Source organism: Tympanuchus pallidicinctus, unplaced genomic scaffold (assembly GCF_026119805.1).
Source record: "Tympanuchus pallidicinctus isolate F22 unplaced genomic scaffold, pur_lepc_1.0 scaffold22, whole genome shotgun sequence".
Classification (NCBI taxonomy): Eukaryota; Metazoa; Chordata; class Aves; order Galliformes; family Phasianidae; genus Tympanuchus; species Tympanuchus pallidicinctus.
The window spans coordinates 7,526,734-7,547,337 of record NW_026294739.1 but is presented as its reverse complement, the minus strand read 5'-3'; the positions used below and the strand labels follow the sequence as shown (position 1 = coordinate 7,547,337).

Sequence of the window (20,604 nt, the reverse complement as noted above, 5' to 3'; positions counted from 1 at the left end):
GTTGTGTTTGGTTGCAACCTATCAAGCTGCCAAACACCTTTCTGAAGATCTGAGGGAGTTCTCTATACATCCACCAGAATTCACTCTATTAGTAACCAGGAGAGTTAATACCTTTTTGGTTTTCTTCTTTCCTCACTAAGTCACATGTTACTTCAAGTGCTTTGTTTACATCTGCATCTTGATGGCTCATTATTTTGTCAGCTAGGGCTATGAAATGAGAACATTTGCTGATTCAAAAATTAATGTAACCACATTATCTCATTTGAAGAAATTGGATTGTTGCAATTATTATTTTTTTTTTTGAAGAGCATTTTACATTGCAGTGAAAGGAGTTTGACTCACATACATATGACAGTCACCAGCATCTCTCAAAGCATTTACAAGATCACTTGTTTTGCAGGCAAAGCGACAGGAAGCAGCTATGATTTTCTGAACGTGCCAATGGTTGAGCTGTGGCTGGAAGGCATGCGTCCTGAGCAATGCTCTAATTCCTAGTATTATTCTGCCATTTCTACTGTTACTAGCTAACAGGAAGCCTAATGCCTCAAGCTCTGCTCCTCCAGGCTAATCCTGCCCAGACCAATCTTCTGCTTTCTCAGTGTGAATCATGCATTGTGGAGAGCAGATATGATGAGCTCTGTGTGGGAACTGCATTTCCTGGAGCACCCCTTATCTGACCCCAAGGTGCACAATGCTGATCTGGGGCTGTTTGCTAAATGAGGTGCAAATCCACACAGACACAGCCGCTGCCAGCCGCACTCTACATTTGGCTCCACATGTGCCTCTGGAGCAGCAAGAGCTCAGGCTGGGAGCAGCAGGAAGGTGCAGAACTTCCAATGCACAATGTGGAAAGGAGAAGCCCTGAATCAGAGCTGATGATCCGAACAGCATGACTTTTGGATCATTCAAAAAGGTTTGAAAGCGTTAATAATTCATTTGCAGATATTGCAGAGCTCTAAATGTGCCTGATTAAATGCACTTGACATTTCTCTTGAGAGAGGCTGTTATTCCAGGAAAACCACTTGCTATCTGCAAATGTCTTGGAAGCAGCACACTCAAAATTGCGGCCTCACTTACAATGTTTTCCCCTAGTAAAGGAAGAAAAGTAACCCCTGCCTCCAAATGTAACATACACTGGTGAATACCTCCATTACAGCAGTTTGAAACTCATAATTCTATGATTCCACATAACAGACATTCAGTGTGCACTGACCAGCAGGTTGGTGCAGCACTCCACCTGTCTCCACTGAGACGCGCTACAGGCACCAAGCTCTGCCTCGCCAGGGGAGTAGAGCACGGAAATTGTTGTTTGGAAACTCCCCAGCTCATACAATTGCAGCTCCGTGACGTGCTTCCCAAACACCTTCCTGCTGTCCACCTAAAAATAGAGCCCCTTCTGCATCCCAGCAGGAAAGGCAGCCCCAGCACAGCTGATGCCCACAGCACGGTGCTGTGGTCAGAGCTGGAGCAGGGCAGCAGCCAGAAGAGAATGAGCTTTATGTCACCTCTGACACCAAATCTGGGTCTAGCAGGATTGTAGTGCTTTAGGCTTAAGGTAGAATAAATCTCTCCAGGCATAGCTGTGAGGTTTTCCATTTAAATCTGGCCATGGATTATTGAGGTGGGTGGCCCATGTGGGCAATTACCACCACTGCAGTATCTCATCCTCTGGCCTTGGCAGGACACATCCCCGCCACAGCCTTGGCAGAGGGCACATGGACAAATCCTTCTTGGCTCTTTCCTCCTGCCCTAGGCACGTGCCAGCACCATGCTGGGTACTGCAGCATGCAGCAGAGGAGGCACACTGTGTTCCTATTGCCAGGTGCAGCACATTACCACTACCCTCACCATGGTTATGCCTTTTTGTCTATTAAATTTCTTTTGAGAATTGCATTTCCTTTAGATTAATTTTTTTTTTCCCCAGCTCAGATTTGAGATTCCACTTAGGTCCAACATCGTGAATCCATTGCCCCTAAATTCAAAAGGAAGCCTGTCGTTCATTCTCTTCTCTTTGACGCAAGAGAAGGCATCAAACTGTTTGGAGACACAATGTTATCACTTTTGCAAGGAACACAATTTCTACCCCAGTACCTACGTGTTTTGCATCCTGCTGGTAAATTTCACAGCAGAGAAGCAAACCACTTCACATGCTACTACTACTGGAGCTCCCACATCAGGGATGTGAGAGCCAGGCCAGAAACACCATGTACAGACATAGATAAAAAAAGATAAATCATTAAAAGGCACAAAGTCAATGTGCCTCACTTGACAAGGGGGGGATGCGTTAAGTCCCTGTAGGCAGGTTTGGGGATGCAAGAGTAGTCTGACAGGAAAACTTGTTTTCCTTCAAGTTAAATTTACTCAGATCCAATATTCAGTCAATTCATTTTCTTCTTGTAAACACAAGTGCAAGAAGGCAGGAACTTCACAGCAATGACCAGTCACTAGTACAAGGTGAATAAGGAACAAAATCAGAAAACTATTCTGTATGCAAGTCTGCAAATACCATCAGATTCCACCAGTTAATTTAGGCAACAGAAGCGCTGGTACCATACAAATTCTTGAGTTCTTAATCTTACAGATGGCACTGGTCCTCCCTATGGAAGCAGGGTGGGTTGAAGGCTGCCACTACTGCTCTCTGCTTGCTGGAGAGCGCCCAGGCTGAGGCTGTGCCCCCACAGCGGTGGGGATGGATTTTTGTGATGCTGCTCTGGTGCCATGGAGGTCTGCCTGCTGCCCTTCTGGGCCTTCCCCTCACAACAGAACAGCACTGTTCTATCCTAAGGTGCTCTTCACTGACCAGAAAGAAAGCTGGGCAGGAATGAGAACACAGCTTCCACCTCTGGCAGTCACCCCACTGTGCAGTAGCCATAACATCCTTTGAAGGTGGGCTCATACACCTCTGTGAAGCTCACCTGTGCTTCATGCATATGTGGCCGTGTCAGACTCCAGCTCCCTCTGCACCATACTCAGACACTGTTTTTAGCACTCCTGTTAACCCTCCTGGCCTTGTTTTCCAAACAGCCTGCAGTAAGAACCTCAAAGCCACACAACTGTGGAAGGACAGGGATGTATCTTCTAGAACAGTTTTTTGTTGTTGTTGTTGTTGTTTTTTTGTGGGTATCATCTTTGACATAAGAACGAAGGGGATAATAACTTGTGTGAACATTAAAGATATACCAAGATGAATTGTAGCAGGTGGATCAAATCTCTGAGGAACGTTTTGACAGCAGCCTTCTAAGAAAATTCTAAAGTGCAATCAATATAATCAATACTATTCTCAAACACCTTCGCCCATTCATCCAATCTAGAAGCAGACTGCTAAAAAATCATATTATCTTTATTTATTAACCCCACTAAAAGCAACATTTACATTTTTAACTTAATACAGTGCTCACTGAAATGCTCTCCAAAGAAGGATGATGAATGATGCTGTGGAGGCCTCCCATCCCTATCACCTGCCTACCACCACCTGCTACAGGGAAAATAAATGGGAATTGGCAGCCTGGCTGTGTGGCAGATTGATGGAGTTGTTTGGGGGAAACCGGAGAGGTGACCGCTGCCAGGTCTGTGGCCTCCTGCACAGCAATGGGCACTGGGGAGCCTTCCATCTCTGAGCTGACACCTCTGGGGTGACTTTCTTGGCTAACTCATTTGTTAATCAGGTTGGATAATTTCCTTTTCTTCCATTTTCCTGCCTTCTGGCTCAGCTCAGTGTATGACTCAGTAAGGCTCGCTTAATCATCTTTGTGATAAATTCTGAGTATATTTTACTGCTGGGAAAGTTCTTGCTGATCAGCTAAACTATCTAGAGTGCAAAAAAAAAAAAAAATCTTTTGATTATAGGTATATTTTAGAATTAATTCCCGTGCTACAGCACTTTTCCAAGAAGCAGCCACAGGCAGCAGAGGATTGTTTTGTAAATATACAAAAGAGGTGCCCTTGTAGAAAGACATCCTTCACCCCTTACGTTGCAGATAGAGAGCAGAATTTAGCTATCATATACCAAGACTGTTGGCACATTTGAGTTATTCCTGAGGAAATGACATTGCCTTGTAGCTCACCTTTTAGAGCGCACGCTTTTCTGCCTGTGCAATTCATTATTCAGTAGCCTATCTCCTAAATAGTCCAAGGCTGATGTCCTTAGGAAATGAATTTTTTAATATTCTTCTTGATGAACATGTGTTTTACGCCACCTGAAAATAGATGCTCTATTTTTCTAGGCCAGTTGCATATTCTTGCCAACTGAGTCGTACATTTTCGTGTCTGTAGCTTCCTATGTATTAAGATGGAAAACCAATTTAAACAGTCATTTGACTGACAAGGTATGATTATTTGTCTTCCTACATAACCTCTGAGTACAAAGTTTGATTTAGAGCTAGCTACTCTACATCTTTCAAAAGCCAAGGAGCAGGAATGCATTGCTTTCTGAATTCTTAGTAGGTAAGCACAAGAATTACTTTCTAACAAAGTAACTGTCAGGATATGCAGAGCATCCAGTACCAACAGACTAACCATAGGGCCTGAGTTTGACCTTCATGGATTGAGAATGAGATGCAAAGGGACCCATTCTGCCATCAGCACTGACACAAGCAGTTGGAGCATGGTGGGGCTTCTGCTGGGCTTTCTCATGAGGATATTACAGAGTAACATGAGAAAAATTTGATGAGAAAAATAAGGATATTACAGAGTAATATCATGAGAAAGTATGGGCAGAGTGAGAGCTGGGGCTGCCAGTGTGCATGGGCAGAAATAGGCAGGTTGGCTCTTCACTGAGACACATCATGAAAAAAAAGTATGTATGAGAATACAAACACAGTCAACAACAACACAAAAGGAAAAAAGTCACAGCGATCCCTGAAGGTTGCCTCTGAAGTTCAGTTTCTATGAATGGAGATATAGAAAATATCTCCAAGTACTTTTAGTTACCTTACTTTTAGTTTTTTGATACTCTGAGTGACTTCAGGAACCTGTGAGATAAATTGAAAGCCATTTCCCACGTGGAATACAGAGTATTGACTCTTACTGGAAAAACATTTTGATTTTATTATATTCTGATTTCCCTCTTCACAGAGCTGTGGCAGAGCCTGTATCACTTGTCTATCTGTGCTCTACTAATAAACACCTAGAAACAAATTCACGGTGAAAATCTGACTGCATTGAACTCAATGGGAGTGCACCACCACCACCGCCTCTCAGACTTCGACTTGGTCTTAGAGCCCGTAACTTTGAAATAGGTCCTGTCCTTAAGAAAGGGAAAGTTCCCTTCTGTTTCTAATGCATCTTTTTAAGCTTGTGTTAAAATACACTTCCCACAATTTCTAGAAATATTTCAGCCTGTTCCTGTGCTTGAAGTAGAGAAGATGCTCAAGATTTTGGTGAAAACAATGCAGCTGCACCAGGATGTTTATAGCTATGATGTAGGAGTCTGACTGATGACACAACCCTAGGACCTTCATATGTAGGTCAGGAGATGAGCTAATAGAAAACTACACAACCCTGACCACCCAGCAGACACAAGAGCTGCAGACACCTCCAAAGGCTCCAGGCAGCCGCCTCCATCTCACAATGCTTCCCAGGGCACACACAGATACAGGCCAGTGCCTCGGCAGCCCCGACAAGATGCTGGCTCCCACTGACAGCAGCAGCTGCCTCTGCTCCATTACTCATTCATATGGGCGCATGCAGAGCAAGCGAGTGACTTAGGAGAGATGGCAGCGTAAACTGTTATTCAATTTCCATCTCTGTTATCACTATTCATCAGTTTTGCTGCCTGCCTGCTGCCTCCCAGGCCCGATCTCCAGAGAGATCTTTCTGCTGGGGTGATTTCTTTCTGCTGGACTATCTGCTTTTTTGGGTTGACTGCAACTGGAAATGAAATACTTTTGAAATGGATTCATTAAAAGAAGATTAGTGAGATTAGCAGAGCCATAACCGTGTTGTGTTTCCTTGTGTGCCTGAATGCAAAGAACTGCACTACAAATGACAGAACAAAGGGCTCGCGGGTATCCAGGAGCTCAGTCTGCTGTGGCCCTGTCAGACTGCTATTTACTAGAGAATAGATGAGATGCCAGCTTCTGCAGATTTCTGTTACAGTACGCTCACAAACACACACAGAAACAAAGATTTGCGTGGCAAGCAGAGGACCTCCAACCATCCATCCATGGGGCAAGGCTCCGTGGATTCATGCAGGGAAAGGCAAGCTTTGCCCCACAGCTTCACAGCACCCCTGGGGCTATCTCATGGTCTTCACTGAGAGCCAGCAGAACCACTGGCTGCTCTGAGAACCCTATGCCTGAGTACCAATGGGCCCTGCAGGAAATAGCTGCATCCTTTGCTGTTACGCAAAGGAATTTGGCTTCTACCAGCAACAACATCCTTTACAAGACTGCAAACATGGGTTCACAAGAACCCTGCTGTTTTGGCTGCATTTACGGAGAAGGCGAGCATTTGCAGGGCTTGGAGGAAAGTTATCAGCATTTAGGAATGAGGAAAAAAAAAAAAAAATCAGGGATGTTAAAACACTTATGACTATATTTAGGAAATATGTTTCATTACTGTATATGCAAACTCCATTTGCAGCTTGAGCACACAAGAGTCTTTACAAGGGGAATTTACTGCTGGAGATAATGAGGCAGTTTTTGCCAACCTGTAAATCTGTCAGCTGCTTACAGGGGCACGTGGGCCATCAGAGCTCAGATCATTGCTCCTGAGCGCCTTGCTAAATAGGGTAAACAGCAATGGCATTTAGAGTTTTATTTAACGGAGGGTGGAGATGTAAGTCACTTTTACAATATCATCTACCCGGCAGTAAGCCTCTATAGATCATACATTACTGCTCTGGCAATGGTCTGTATTGTCTTTAAGATGTGTTTTTAAATTATGAATAATGCCTATTAAAAAATCATAACTCTTATTTGTGGTAAGCACCCTGAGCAAAGACACTGTCAGAGTAATCAGAGCCTAGATCACGAATGCAGTACCTACCAACATCTCAAGGAACAGTCTGTAGGATCAGCACACCCATTATAACACCTTATTGCAGGTCTTAAAGCCAACAGGCTGAGAAAATGCTTCCTGTCAATGATCATTCCACGTAGGAAGTGAGTCAAGTCCCTGCTAAGTTTAGAGCTGAGAACCTGAGAAATAAGTAGCATGCACACTTAAAGAAAGTCCTCCATATGTTTGAGAAACTTATTTAGGCTTAAAACTGCTTACCTTGGCTCAAGTTACTTAATTTCAAATAATATGAGATGAATATGACATCTCCTTTCTGTCCCATAGCCAAACAGAAGCTCTTTTTTGACATACTGAGCTGCATCCACAGTGTAGTGAGACCATTTTGGATTGGATACCAGTGGAAATCAGGCTCCTAAACCCAAACGTGCAATCCAGAAACCCATCCTACCCCAACACGTGGGGCCCTTGGCACTTTGGGGCAGGGAACCTGACATGGCAGGGCAGGATCAGCCCTTGTCCCCATCTGCCTCCACCCAGTGCTCTACAAAGCTTGCAGAGGAGGTACAGCCACAACCCCAGCATTCCTTCAGTGACAGTCACACCAGCTGGGAACAGCAGCTGGCCTTAAAACAAGCCTTTTCTCTAATCACTTTCCTTCTAACCAGCTGCATAAAGACCAACCACCAGCCGTGCACTACAGAGCACAATGGAAACACTATGCAAAACTGCCAAGTCACAACCAGCCATTTACTTCACCTCAGGAGTTTCATTTCCCACTGCCTCACAAAGCACCCAGCGCCCAGTGAATTAAGAGCACCATCCATAGGCTTACAACAGAAAGGGAAATTAACGGAGCCGTGCAACACAAGGATGGAAACTTCTGGCCCTTTGCACCCGAGCAGCTCTGCAGCAGAAATAGATTTCACAAGGTTTCTCACAGCAGCCACCAAAAAGCACGGCTTGTTGTCAGAGGCCACACTCAGGTGTGAGCCCTGCAGGTAGCAATGCAATCCCAGTGGGCCAGGCCCCTGGATGCAAGGGCTGCCTGGCAGCTGGCCTCTAGGGCTGCACCTAGCTCATCCTACAAGAACACAGTGAGGATATATCTCAATCAGCACTTAGTTTAATGGGTTTCATTTACCACAAATGAACACAAGCCATGAGCAAACATGCCAGCTGCACCTCCCACTCTGCACAGCAGCTGAGATGGCAGCTCTTCGTCTACAGCAGCTCATTTCCCCCAAAGAAGCCAGCTGCCAGCAAGAGCGAGCTCATCTGTTCTGAACATTAACTCTAATTCTCACTTTCTTGGTGGGCCTTTGCCATAGAAACATGCCTTAGCAACACAGAGGCAGAGCAGAGCAGCTCAAGACAGAAGCATTGATGATGCAGCCCCAATCCCTCTGTGAAGCACATCAGCTTGTGCTCTGCCTTCCCAGCTTATCTTCTTCCAGCACACCATAATTAACAGACAGGCATTTCTAGCAGAATCAAGGTGTGGGGCAGCTGCATTGGAAAACTGTTTGGGTCCGCATCAAAATGGCCCTTTGATATGAGCACACGTGGCCTGGATCATCTTGCCCAGTGCATGCAACGGACGTTCTTCAGTGACACCAGCCCGGCATACCAAGGGGATCTCTGGGGTTTGTTGTTATTGGCATAGCAAAAGGGAAGAGAGGAAGCAATGGGAAGATGAACATAAAGGTACTGAGATGGGCACAAATCACCAGGGCCAGCATGAACAACCTGTATCTTTCCACTTTGACTCCTCCTGACAAAAACACCATAGAAGCTGTTACCACACTTTCAACGTGACATCACGTGTGAACTTGCATTCCTCTTACTTCAAATCCTCCCTACCAGGTTTTCCATTATCTGCTCTGCCACCTCTGTGATAACCATCCCAAGGAAGAACCCCAGTGGCCTGCACCTCCTCTGCTCACCCGTCAGCATCAGGACACAATTAAGTGCAGTAATTAAATGACCCAAATTTACAAACCTGGCTTGTAGGGAATGGGGAGCAACTAAGTAACCCAGCCTGTCCTATTCAGATGGGGTAAAAGCTTCATGACTATGGGCTGCAGGATCTGAGGAATTCTTATTGCACAAAACACAAACTCACTTTAGGCAAGAAAACATTCTTTGTTTGTCTGTTACTTTGCTATTTTTTGTGTTAAAATGTTTTCTAACTTTTATGCAGTGACAAACTCTGAGATGAGCAAGTACTTGTTTATGTCTCTGACAGTAACTCCAGCCCTGAGAGGGTTCAGATTAAAGCACACTCATTAAGCAACCAATCGAAGAACCATGCATTTGACTAAATGATTCATCGGATGTGTTTGATCTCAAAGATATTCAGAAAATTGATTATATAAAAGGTTGTAATTTACAGAGTCTGTTTTCTCCTAATATAAAGACATCTACATTTTTAGACAAACTCTTAGTGAATAAAATAATCAGCTTATATTACACACACAAGTACTCTCACACAGACCGATGAGTAATTACACATAAAACATTCATGGAAGAATCAAACATGCTAAAGGTTAACTATAATGGATCTTTCACAATCAAAGAGAGAAAATGCATGAGGCAGAGAGAGCCCAGGGCTTCACTTTATGAAGGCAGGGTGTGCTAGAGGGCTTCCCTCTGCCCCTAGCCTCTTCTTTTGGCCTGGCCATTAAGCCCAAGGCCCTGATGAGCAGTGTTATCATCAGGACTGGTAACTGCATCCTACTAAATACTAAGTCTATGAGCCAGTCACCTTACCCCGCAAACAATGAGCAGATGAGAGCCCATCAGCTCTAACTCTTGTAACAAGACTGAGAGTGATCTCCTCAATTTCATCTAAATATTGAGAAGCTTGAGCAACAGTAATCATGGGGTGCATTACACAGAGTAATTGTTGGAAATGACTTATTGGGATATTCAGCTTTTAAAAGAAGAAAAATGTTGAAGAAACCTCTGGAGTAGAATGCTGTCAATGCGCGAAGAGTCTGTTACGTGACAGTTCCCTAAGCTGCACAAGACCTGCAAACCTTAAACTGATAGCAGCACAGGTAGAGCTTGGCATGCTGACTCTAAGAGATACAGCACTGAGGGTGGGAATAAGTGTAAAACATCACAGCCAGATTCCATGATAAGATTGCATGGTTGGGAATTTGGTGGTACCACAGAACTGATAAACTGTACAACTGTCATCCTGAGTTAGCAGCTTTTCAATTTTCTGTTGCACCAAACACAACAAAGATAGGTATGATTAAAGTCACTCAAACTCCACCTGAAGATAGTATAAAAACAGCTTGACAGAGAGGAGATTTTGGGGAAGATACAATCACAGACAAGTTGGTAGGACACCACTGGCTTCTGGGACCGATTGGGTAAGGTTCACATGCTTGGATGTACCAGGGAACTTAGAAATCAAGTTATTCCAGTTTTACATATTTGTGGTCAGCTGGATTATTCACACTACAGGTATTTGCACACACTCTGCAGACAGTGTATCTATCACTAGCAATTCAAACAGTCTCTAATCCGTTCCTCTAATAACAAGTGCTATTCTATAAGCTAGCTGTATGACTCCTCAGTGGGCACAGCCAAACTCCTTAATGGTGGCTTTGATGATTCTTTTTGAGGGTGATTAAGTAGAGGGGTGCCACATTATGGGTGAATCCTCAGTGCTTTATGCTGATCTCATTCTGTTAAAAAATATTTTGTTGTGCATCACCCCCCTCCATCCTCCCCCCAAGAATCAATCAACATTAGCTGTGCACTGCATTCTGCTAGTGTATTTAAAAATATTTTCTATCATTCTAATTCTGATACAGGAAAGACACATTACCAATTTGTTCCACATGTTTTTGGGTCAAGGAAAGAATAATTCCTCGTTTGCACATAAATTGGCAAGACAAAAATTATCTTCCCCTCTACATGTTCTAGCTTTTCTACTTTATTCTCTTATTCTCCATCCCTCTTCCCCCCACTGCCCCCCCTCCTTTCTCCATCACTGCTATCTCAATTCACTGAGTCACCCAAGGTATCAGAATCACAATTTCTCCTTCAATATGCTGGCAGTGAGAGCCCTGTCTTCAAGGGAATAGGAATGATCTGTTATGAGCTCCTGCAAAAAGGTGGAAGGACACAAGTTTACAGGAAGAGAGTTGCTGGTTATGGCCATTAGCCTCTCTTAATCAGAGGCTGATCAGGTAATTCAGTGGAGCGCCTTGCTTTGGAAACTGAAAACCAAAACCCAGAACTCCCCCTCAAAATGAATCTATTAGGTTCATGAGAATAATCTATTTTCCTTCCTCTTTTTTCCTTTTCCAAGAAGCTCTAATAAAGACAAAAAAAGTCAATAGCTGCATTATTCCAAACTGCTCCAGAGCTTTTCTGAAGAACTGAGCTGCCAGCACAGTTCTTCTGTAGTCTTCCTGGAGCACTAAGGAACGAAGATGCCCTCGGCACCCACTTGCCAGCCCTCAAACGGTTACAGAGCAAAAGCCTCTCTTGCTAGCCAGGAGGCTTGCTGGAAGGTAAAGGTAAAACCTGAAAAGCTCTTCAAAGTTGAATCTGACTTCAAAAAGCCTTTCTGGGGGACCTGCCCTGCAGCTTTTCAAGCTTTTGCACTGCATTTGACTGTTTGTCATTAACATTCATTTAGCCAGCTCTATACAATAGGCTCTTTAATGGATCTTAGGCTGAAAAAGGGTTCTGCCGCACACATCAAAAGTAGAAATGCAATCCATCTTGAAGAAAACTTTGATGTCCCTTAAAATGCCATATTTTCAGAGGTGATTAAATACTGAGCCTGGGGAACTTCAAGACTTAGCACATCTATAAGCTTCTATTGACCAAGCACCGCAGGTGCAAGCACTAGAACACCCCACTGGTGTCTAAAATGAGAAAACCGGCTCAACAACCTCCTGCTGCAGCACCATGCCCACAGTCATTCTGAAAAGTCTTCTGCTCACGTGTCTGTAGGTCTTGGAAGCTCACATCATAGAAACATCTGCATTTTTTCAGCCATCCTGATTTTCAGTGAATCAGTGAAACTGGGGATCTGTACTTATAAAGAACTTGGCACAGTGTCATTAGGTTACAGAAGAAAAAAAAACAAACAACAACAAGCTGAAATGCAAAAAAAGCTTTCTTGGATATCTGCCCATTCTTATTATACAGCCTCCATTACCATAGCACTGGAGTGCTTTGCGATTTTTAACATATTTATGCTCTTTGCAGTAGGACAGAGAAACACCACCTTTTTTCTTTTAGAAGTTGGAAACTGAGGCGTATAGAGACCAAGGAGTCCAGTCTTCAAAGAATATAGGATCAATAAGGACTAAGCAAGACTTGCAAATTCATGCCTGTAAGTGTTGCTGAAAACCCACTGAGCCAAAAGTTTGTCTCAAAGCTTAGCACTGTCGTCTTTCTTTTTGGGTACATTCTGGATTCTAGAGTGCAGGAAAATTCATCCACTGGAGGTCACTGTTCAGGATAGAAATCAGATGCTCTGAAATTATGGAAGCAAGTCAAATCACATGATCCCATTTAGGGTAAATGTGACGTAACCACACTAACAAATTGCCTTCTTTGGACCACGTGGAGATCCACTGCTTGGCTTTTTTTCCTGGCCATGATCAGCACGCAGACCAGCATGAGTCTATCAGGAACATTTAAATCTTGCCTCATCTTCTCAGACTCTTAGTGGGCACAAGTAGCAGAAAGTTATAGATGAAAGGGTTGTTATGTGGTGGTGCGACTGTCACATAATGGAACACTCTCTCTGAGTAATTGCACAAAGAGCAATTCTGTGGGTTTTATTGAATAACTCAAGATAATTTAAGCCACCATAAAAAGATAATGAAAATAAAAAATAACTCTTTTACAGGAAGATGTCTCCGCATATAGCAAATGCTAAAGGCAAAACATTTATGAATGTATTTTAATTTTAGCATTTTGAGAAAACTTTGCAGCATTTTAAGAGGAGGAGCTTTTGTTCAGACTGCCCAATTATTCGTATCAGGTCGCATACATTCTGAATGTTTTGCACATATGCTGCATAGCAAAATTCAGTATACATGTGCTATACATAAAAGAATGGAAAATCCCTATTCTGAGAAATATTCCCAACTGCATAAGAAAAGGGAATAGGAGAAACATTTCTGTGCATCAGGTTTGTCTCCTTAGTACCATACCTCTGCTTGTATCACTCTTCTTCACTCCTACCAGTTTAAAAAATCAGATTCTTGCCAGACATACTCCTAGTAGAGGGCTGTAACAGATCCAATTCACAATCTCATCAATGCTACCTAAAGACTCCAAATGCAGAAGATACAGTTTCTCCTGCTTTTTGAAAGAGCACCAATAGCACTAACAGATTCAGTCAATTACCCTTATCCAACCTGTGGCAGAGCTGGAGATTCGTGCTGGGTCTTCTGCCTCTCAGCCCCCTCCTCAGTGAAGCAATGACAGAAGTTATGCATCAAGTAAGTGAAGATAAAAGCACTTAAAACACATCTAGAGCTACAGTATCCAAACATAGGGACTGTTTCTTTCTCTGGTTTTAGTTTTGTTAGACTTCCCTTTTAAAGAAAACACCTACACTACATTTTTCTAAAGGTGAGGATTTTGTCAGCAGTGCTATTATTACTCTTGTTAGGGAAAAACAAAAAGCAAACAATGACAAGCATAATTCAGTCCTTGCAAATACCATGTTCAGTGGCAGCAAGCCAGCTTCTGATCTCATTTACACCAGGGCAAAGCCATGACAACCGCAGTGCTGAAAGCAAGAGCATCTCCCACTGCAGGCAGCACAGCAGCGAGCTGGCAGCACAATGCAGCCTTGCTCAGGAAGGTGAAAGACTCAGACCACTGCTTAGAACCAGCAGTAAGGTGCTTCTGTGTGTTTTGGACTGGGTAGAGGCTGTTGCCCATGGGAGATGTGCCAGGGCAGTACTGAGTCAGACCAGGGGTGATTCACGCTGCAGCATCAGGGCAGGATGAGGCTGTTCCTCTCCAGGCAGCCCTTGTGCTTGTCTGACATCCTTACAAGCACAGTTCCTTTGTGCCTTTCCAGAAAGCAGCTGAACAGTGCTTCACAGTGTTTCACAGCACTTTCACAGTGCTTCCATCTTGATCTTTCTCTTGAAGCAAGCGCTGTGTCCAGTGCCCGTGACACAAGGCACTGTGTGTCAACACAGCAGCAGGGAACACATACTCAGCATGGGTCACTCTTACCCAACAATGTTTCATTGGGATCCAAATAAATGTTGGTGAATTTGTGTGGATTGTAGCATTTCTCGTAGAGAAGACACAGATACTTGACACTGTGACGGTATAATGAAGATATTTTAATGGGTGCTAATTTTAAAAATAATTGGAAGAAAGAAACAATTTTATAAGCTCCAAATCTGTATCATTTTTGACGTGTCTTTTGAGAAAAATCTGCCAATTGGCCTCAACTCATCAGGCAATGCTATGGTAAATGCTGGAAAACAACCTGTGTGTAAATAAGCAAATCCCCCAATAGTAGAGCTGTGCTCCCTTTTCTACTATCAGTGTAGATATACACAATTCAAGCTCAAGTATTTCTGATTTATTCTCCAATGGTAACTTGTTTGTATGTCTTTCCTAAGTAGCTTCTGGAGGCAGCTACCTGCACAGCATCCCAATGCCAAAGGCTATTGGTCTGCAGCCCGTTGATTCATCAGTGCAATATATTTCACATCACTCACACAGGTCAGCCAAGCCTGCCAATTTTTCTAGGTAGTCTAAACGTCAGGTACTCCATGTTCAGTACTGCAGCGTGCACATTCCCTTAGGCCTATAATCTTAATCACCATTCTAGTATTGTACTGTTGATATGGGATTTAGGTTTCTTTGTTTATAACTTTTGATCTTATGTCTGCTCTTCGGCATGAGTAAGTGCTTTTGGATTGATTTAAGCCATTGTTCTTTTTCTCTGCAGCCTGACACCCACCTTTATCCTGTGCATCTCCCCTAAATCATAGACCAGCTTTTTTTTGTACAGCAGTTACGTAAACACAGACAAAATAAGTTAGCTATTGAGCTGAAAAGGTTTATTTCTCCATTCTCCCCACTACAAACTTGCATTTTCCTCATGACAGCATTCCTAACCCATAGGTGAATCTTTAATCCAGACCTATAAGCTCTTTAGGATCGGTACATCTGCTTGTTGTCCTACCTGAAGAGATACAGACCTATACAGCATGTAAAGCACAGGTCCACACTATTTGCCATTTGCACTAAAGTACAAAAGCTACCTAGAGAAAAATAAAAACATCAACCAAACCCAGAATGGTAAATTAATTAATTACTCTGACTGTGGTGACACTGAATGCATGGAAAGGGAAGGAAATTTTGTGGAAAATGATTTATCTTGATAGTTAGGGAATGGCCTTTGATCCCACAGGGAAGCCTAAAAGATCAGCTGCAAATTACAGTTAAAAGCATCATAATGAAGATGAGTCAATATAAAACAAGGTGTAAGGATATTATACTAAAGCAGTAGACAAAGAATCTTCATGGAGAGATGAAGGCATTCTGCATACTATGATATCCTTCTTTAGATAGCAAAACCACAGTCCTACGCTGGAGCAAAGCCAGCCAGGAAATTAAGAATTTCATTGCTACTGGAGGATATACATTGTCACTAACCTTTCTCTGAACATACCTGGTCATCTATCATTATCTTAAGTAATTCTCTAGTTTGAAGGAAGTCCAAAAGCACTTGAGGCAGTTCATTACTCACTCATAGAGCAGAGTGTTCCTGTGTACTTTCCCATAGCTCTGAGGTACTCAAAACAAAATTCAGAACGGGAACTAACTGCTAGCCTTCTAAAAATCCCAAACTCTTGAGATAACAAAGAGAATCTGTGAGGAAAAAAGAAAGAGTTTAAAACAAGAAGATGAATCTGCTGAAATTCAAATATTTCATGAGGTATTTGACTCCACATGGGGATGGTCATGTTTAAATGCACAGCTCATCAAGGAAAATTGTTTCATTCAGTACAGAGCATTTAATTTCCCTCCTTCTAACAAGGTATGGTTTTGTTCTTGCAGATCTCTGCATTGCAAAACAGGCCTTTGTTCTTTTGTTTCAAAAGAGGAAAAAAAAGTTGTTTGCTTTAGGCAGCTATTTTGTCATGCAGATGTTGAGGCAAATAAACAAACAAAAAAATGCTGAGTTACTCTAATTTAGAAAACTAGCAATTTGTACAAATACATGGGGGAGAAATTCATTGTGCTTTTTGGATTCACAAAAAGAAAAGGTGGGCTCAAAGCAGAATATCTTTGGCCAGCTCCATGTATGAATATAGCTAGATTTCAAACCCAATCTGTAAGTGAGATTCTTAGCTAAACTTACTAAAAACACAAGGGCAAGTCATAAAGGTCCAGGTGAAAGGCAAAAGTCTTAACATTCTTTATGTGGGCAGGGTGTCAAAATAAACATCTAACTTATTAAGCAGAGACTGGACTTTATCCAGCAAACAGGAACCTTATATGGCACACCTCCATTTTGCCTACAACACAGATATTCTCCATAATCCTGTAAGATTCTGAGAAGTCAACACAGCAGATAAGTTCTGCTCTTATATGCCAAATCCCTATCAATCTAGGTGTTAAGTTTCACAACAACAGAGCTGAGGCCAATAGTTAAAGCTCTTAACATAAGGAAACAGAACATCAACTGTATGTTGATTTTAGGCTTTCCATAGATCCCTGTTATTATCATAGTAGGACGATATAACTTCATTTTTCAAGAAAAAGGAGGGCTTTCATGCACTGTTACTAGATGAGAGTGTCAGTATTTTTCCAGGTCTTAAGATTCAAGGCTAGCTATGTACAGAGAGGTTATTAGTTCTGGAAAAAAAAAATAGTGATATAGAACTTAGGTTCTCATGTTTTATTTCCTCTATAACACCCTTACTTTCTAATACAGCATTTGTCAGCAAAAGCACACTTCCCAAATGGTCAAATTAATATTAGGCAAACAGCTAAGCTGGCCAATATCAGCCAATTTCAGTGCTTGCCTATCCTTCTAGGCTAGCTGGGGAACTAGTTCAACAGTATGCCTCTATCCAACTTAGGTTAAGGAAAGCATGTTTTGACCTTAAAAAAAAAAAAAATATATATATATATATAAAAAATATATATATATATACACACATATATATATAAATATATATATACACACACACATATATATAAATATATATATACACACACATATATATAAATATATATATACACACACACACATACATATATATATTGTCCTATTACTAGAATTCTGGTGGCTCTGTAAGAAAGCAAGTAAACATCACATGTTTATTAAATTTATACCTCAAGATACCAGTGTGAAGAATGGATACTTAGCAACAAGAAACAGGAGAGCACAAGATGTTCCATTCTAGTGACACATTTTGCAATGAAATAGAAAAGCTCACACCAATCTGTAACATCTAAGACAATGAACTAAATCTTCACAAACAGTGGAACTTGTATAATCAACAGTGAAATGCCAGACTTAAAAGCCTGAATCAGATGAATGTAACTCAGCCCCCCAAATTCTGTGACATTTGTCTCCTTGCCATCACCACGTTTTTCAATTGGATTGAAATGAGTAATCTTAGTTTTAAAAGGTTGGTTCGATATTTCTGTTGCTTTATTAAGGTCAAGGAGTCAAGAGATGAGAACGCTAATTTCTGCAAGCAGATTGACTGACATTTGAAAAAGATTTCAAATTCCATCAGTACGGCACGTATTTCTTAGCAAAACATTCATGTAATTTCTCAGGCATTAATCTGAGAAGGTTAACAAGTCAACTCCCAAAGAAGACAGCTACCCAGATGGCCTACAGTGTACCAACTAGCCCCATTAGGCTGTTCATGCAGATGGCAGTTACGGACCGTACAGCAGAAGTCCAGCGTGTTCTACAGTGTAAACCTTGGATCTGACTGGGAAAACTGTGGGAATGTGGAGGGTAATGAACACAGGGATGAGGTATAAGGCCAGTCACCAGAAGTCAATTCTCTTTAGTTTTTCAAGCTTCAGTCAGCTCTCAGAATATCAACCCTCACTTCCTTGGTTGCAGGTGGCTATGACTTTGCATTTTCTTTTCTGTTTCAGAAACTGAGTAGAGGAAGCCAAATCAAACTACAACACACTGACAACCTTCCAGCTTGGCAGAAGGCAGAGGAATACATCCCTAAGCGTGAATCATTCAAGAGTTTATTTAGTAAGTCTACTGGCTCGTGTAGAGGCAACAGGCAGAGGAAATAAAGTTTCAGGCACCTTCCAGAGCGCCCAAAAAACAGACCAGTAACACAACAATGATTCCTTTTTGCAGAATAGTGTTTGAGTATCATCAGACTGGGAATTGCATGCAAACCAACCAGCTCCTTCAGCTGGACCACAAAGAAGAAATGCCAGGGAAGAAAATAAATCAGGCACACAGATGAGAATAACCTCAAGATGAAGCTGATTAGTCATTTCAGTTACTTAAGTGGAAAAGAGAAAGCTTTTGAAATTGTTCCAGAGTTCTATGCATACACAGACAGTTGAGTATCACTGCTCTTTTTGCTTCAGTAATATTTTTCCTTTCAAGATACCCCAAGGAATGTAGATGATGTTGAAAAAACATCCAGCTAGCCCATGTCATCAGGATGTTAAGCAGAGAAAAGGGGAGCAGAGAAAAGTGTCTATATATTTATATAGACACTGCTGATTAATTAACAGAAATGATTCCTTTGGCATACCAGCTGCACAGTCTCTCTCCCCTGTCCAGAAAAGCTTGTGATAGTCTTTCCCCAGTTTTTATGATTACATTTTAGATACAATTTATGGAAAGTACATTAGCTTACAGGTCCTTTGAGCAATAAAGCCTGGGATGCACGCTGTACTTCTGCTGTGTCCTGCCCTGGATGGTCAGCACATGCCCCTGAGCATGGCCTATCATCCACCACTGTGCACTCAGGAAGACAAAGCCCTGCTGTCTTACAAAAAAAAAAAAAAAAATAATCCCTCAATTGTTCATCAATTAGTGGCTGGTTTAGCTGGAAAAAAGAAAAAAAAGTCTTCTCATATGCCCTCCAAGTACTTGTTTTGCTATGTGTTATTAAAGACAAAAATTTCAGGGCTCCTGGTCCATTTCCATACATTCTCACAGCATCATGGATTTATGAGCTCCCTCTCGTGGCTACATTAACAATTAGGGACTGTTTTTTTCCAACTGAGCAGTGGTTGTAGATTAGATATATGACACCAAAGGGCAGTTTGTCATTTTCTGAAGCAGGAATTGATTTTAATTTCCTCGGCTGCTAAATGAGTCACCAGAGCTCCTGCTGAATCACCTGTCACTACCTCTGGTAGATGCTTCTTCACTGCTTCAGGGCATATAGCCAATCAGTACTCATACCAATGCCCTAAGGAAGCATGTTGAGGGATATGCAGACTGGTTGGTGGGGTCTTACATTTCCAGACACAATGGTCCAATGGAGATATGCCCCCCTACTACCAGCCAAGGGCAGAAGTGATGCGCCTATATACCACAGAGCACATCTTTCCAGACAGGAACCTCCAGATTCCAGCAGCCCCAGAGGAGTGTCTCCCCTCTGTGAGTCCTGGCTTTGCCCCACATCCATACATTGATAGTCAGGCTGAATGATTTTAGATTTCCAACCTTAATTATTCTATGATTCTGTCATTCCAGAACGTTCTCCAGCCTAGTTCCTTCCCTCCCACGCAAGCTAGAGACTCTATGAGCATCAGTGATTTCCAGAGGTCAATTAATGAGCAGAAGAAGAACCATCCAGCTAACTCCCCCATCTTCATGCAGACTGAGCAACAGAGAGATCACAGACTGAGGGCACAGCAGGGAGATTTGCAAAACAAATTAAACATTTCTAAGCCAGAAGTCCCAGAGTTCAAAGGCTGAGTTCAAAACTACATTTTAAAAAAGATAAGGTCATACTGAGCAAATGTATCATACCAATTCTGGCAATAATTGTTTTCTAAACTGACAAAAGACAATTTACAAACTTATGGTAACAATCTGAAGGCAACCGTTAAAGATGTGGCTGAGATTTCCCATCTGTTTTTAGCAAAGTAAAATAGAAAGAGCAGAAATGCTGTTCCTTTCACCTTACACTCATACTTCCCTCAAACCAAACGTACTGACTTGAGAGACTTTTTGTCATTTTACCGTTAAGAGGTGGTCTGCAGGCCTAGCAACTTCACCCTAGACAAATCTGGGTCTTACACATGACAGCAAACAAGCAAACACTGCAAATCCATTAATTTTAGAACCCTATTTACTGAAATGTATTGGAGGCACCACACCCACACACAAAAGCTCATCAAAAGAATAAAAACTGCTTCCCTGTTTAGAATAACAGATTATCCATTTTAAACCCAAGAAATCTTCTGTAGGGAAAGGCAATGGCAGACAATCAGTTCTAAATTACCCCAAGGGTGATGGTCACAATCCAGTTAAAGAAAGAAAGATTTGCTTACCCATCCCAAGGATTAGGGCTTATGAAAAATTCCAAAAGGAGGGATCTCCAGGTAGATATCCTTCCTCCGTGGTAGCCAGCCCTTAAATGAGGCTTCTGATTGAATGCA

General features: G+C 42.2%; 1 long non-coding RNA gene across 1 annotated transcript in view; it reads right to left on the bottom strand.

Annotated features, from left to right (window-relative positions):
* LOC128082344 (uncharacterized) overlaps positions 1–20,604 on the bottom strand; it is a 24,731-nt gene extending 4,127 nt beyond the window's left edge. Inside the window, exon 1 of the long non-coding RNA XR_008207615.1 lies at positions 20,497–20,604. This is a non-coding gene — a long non-coding RNA (uncharacterized LOC128082344). The remainder of the gene's footprint in view (positions 1–20,496) is intronic.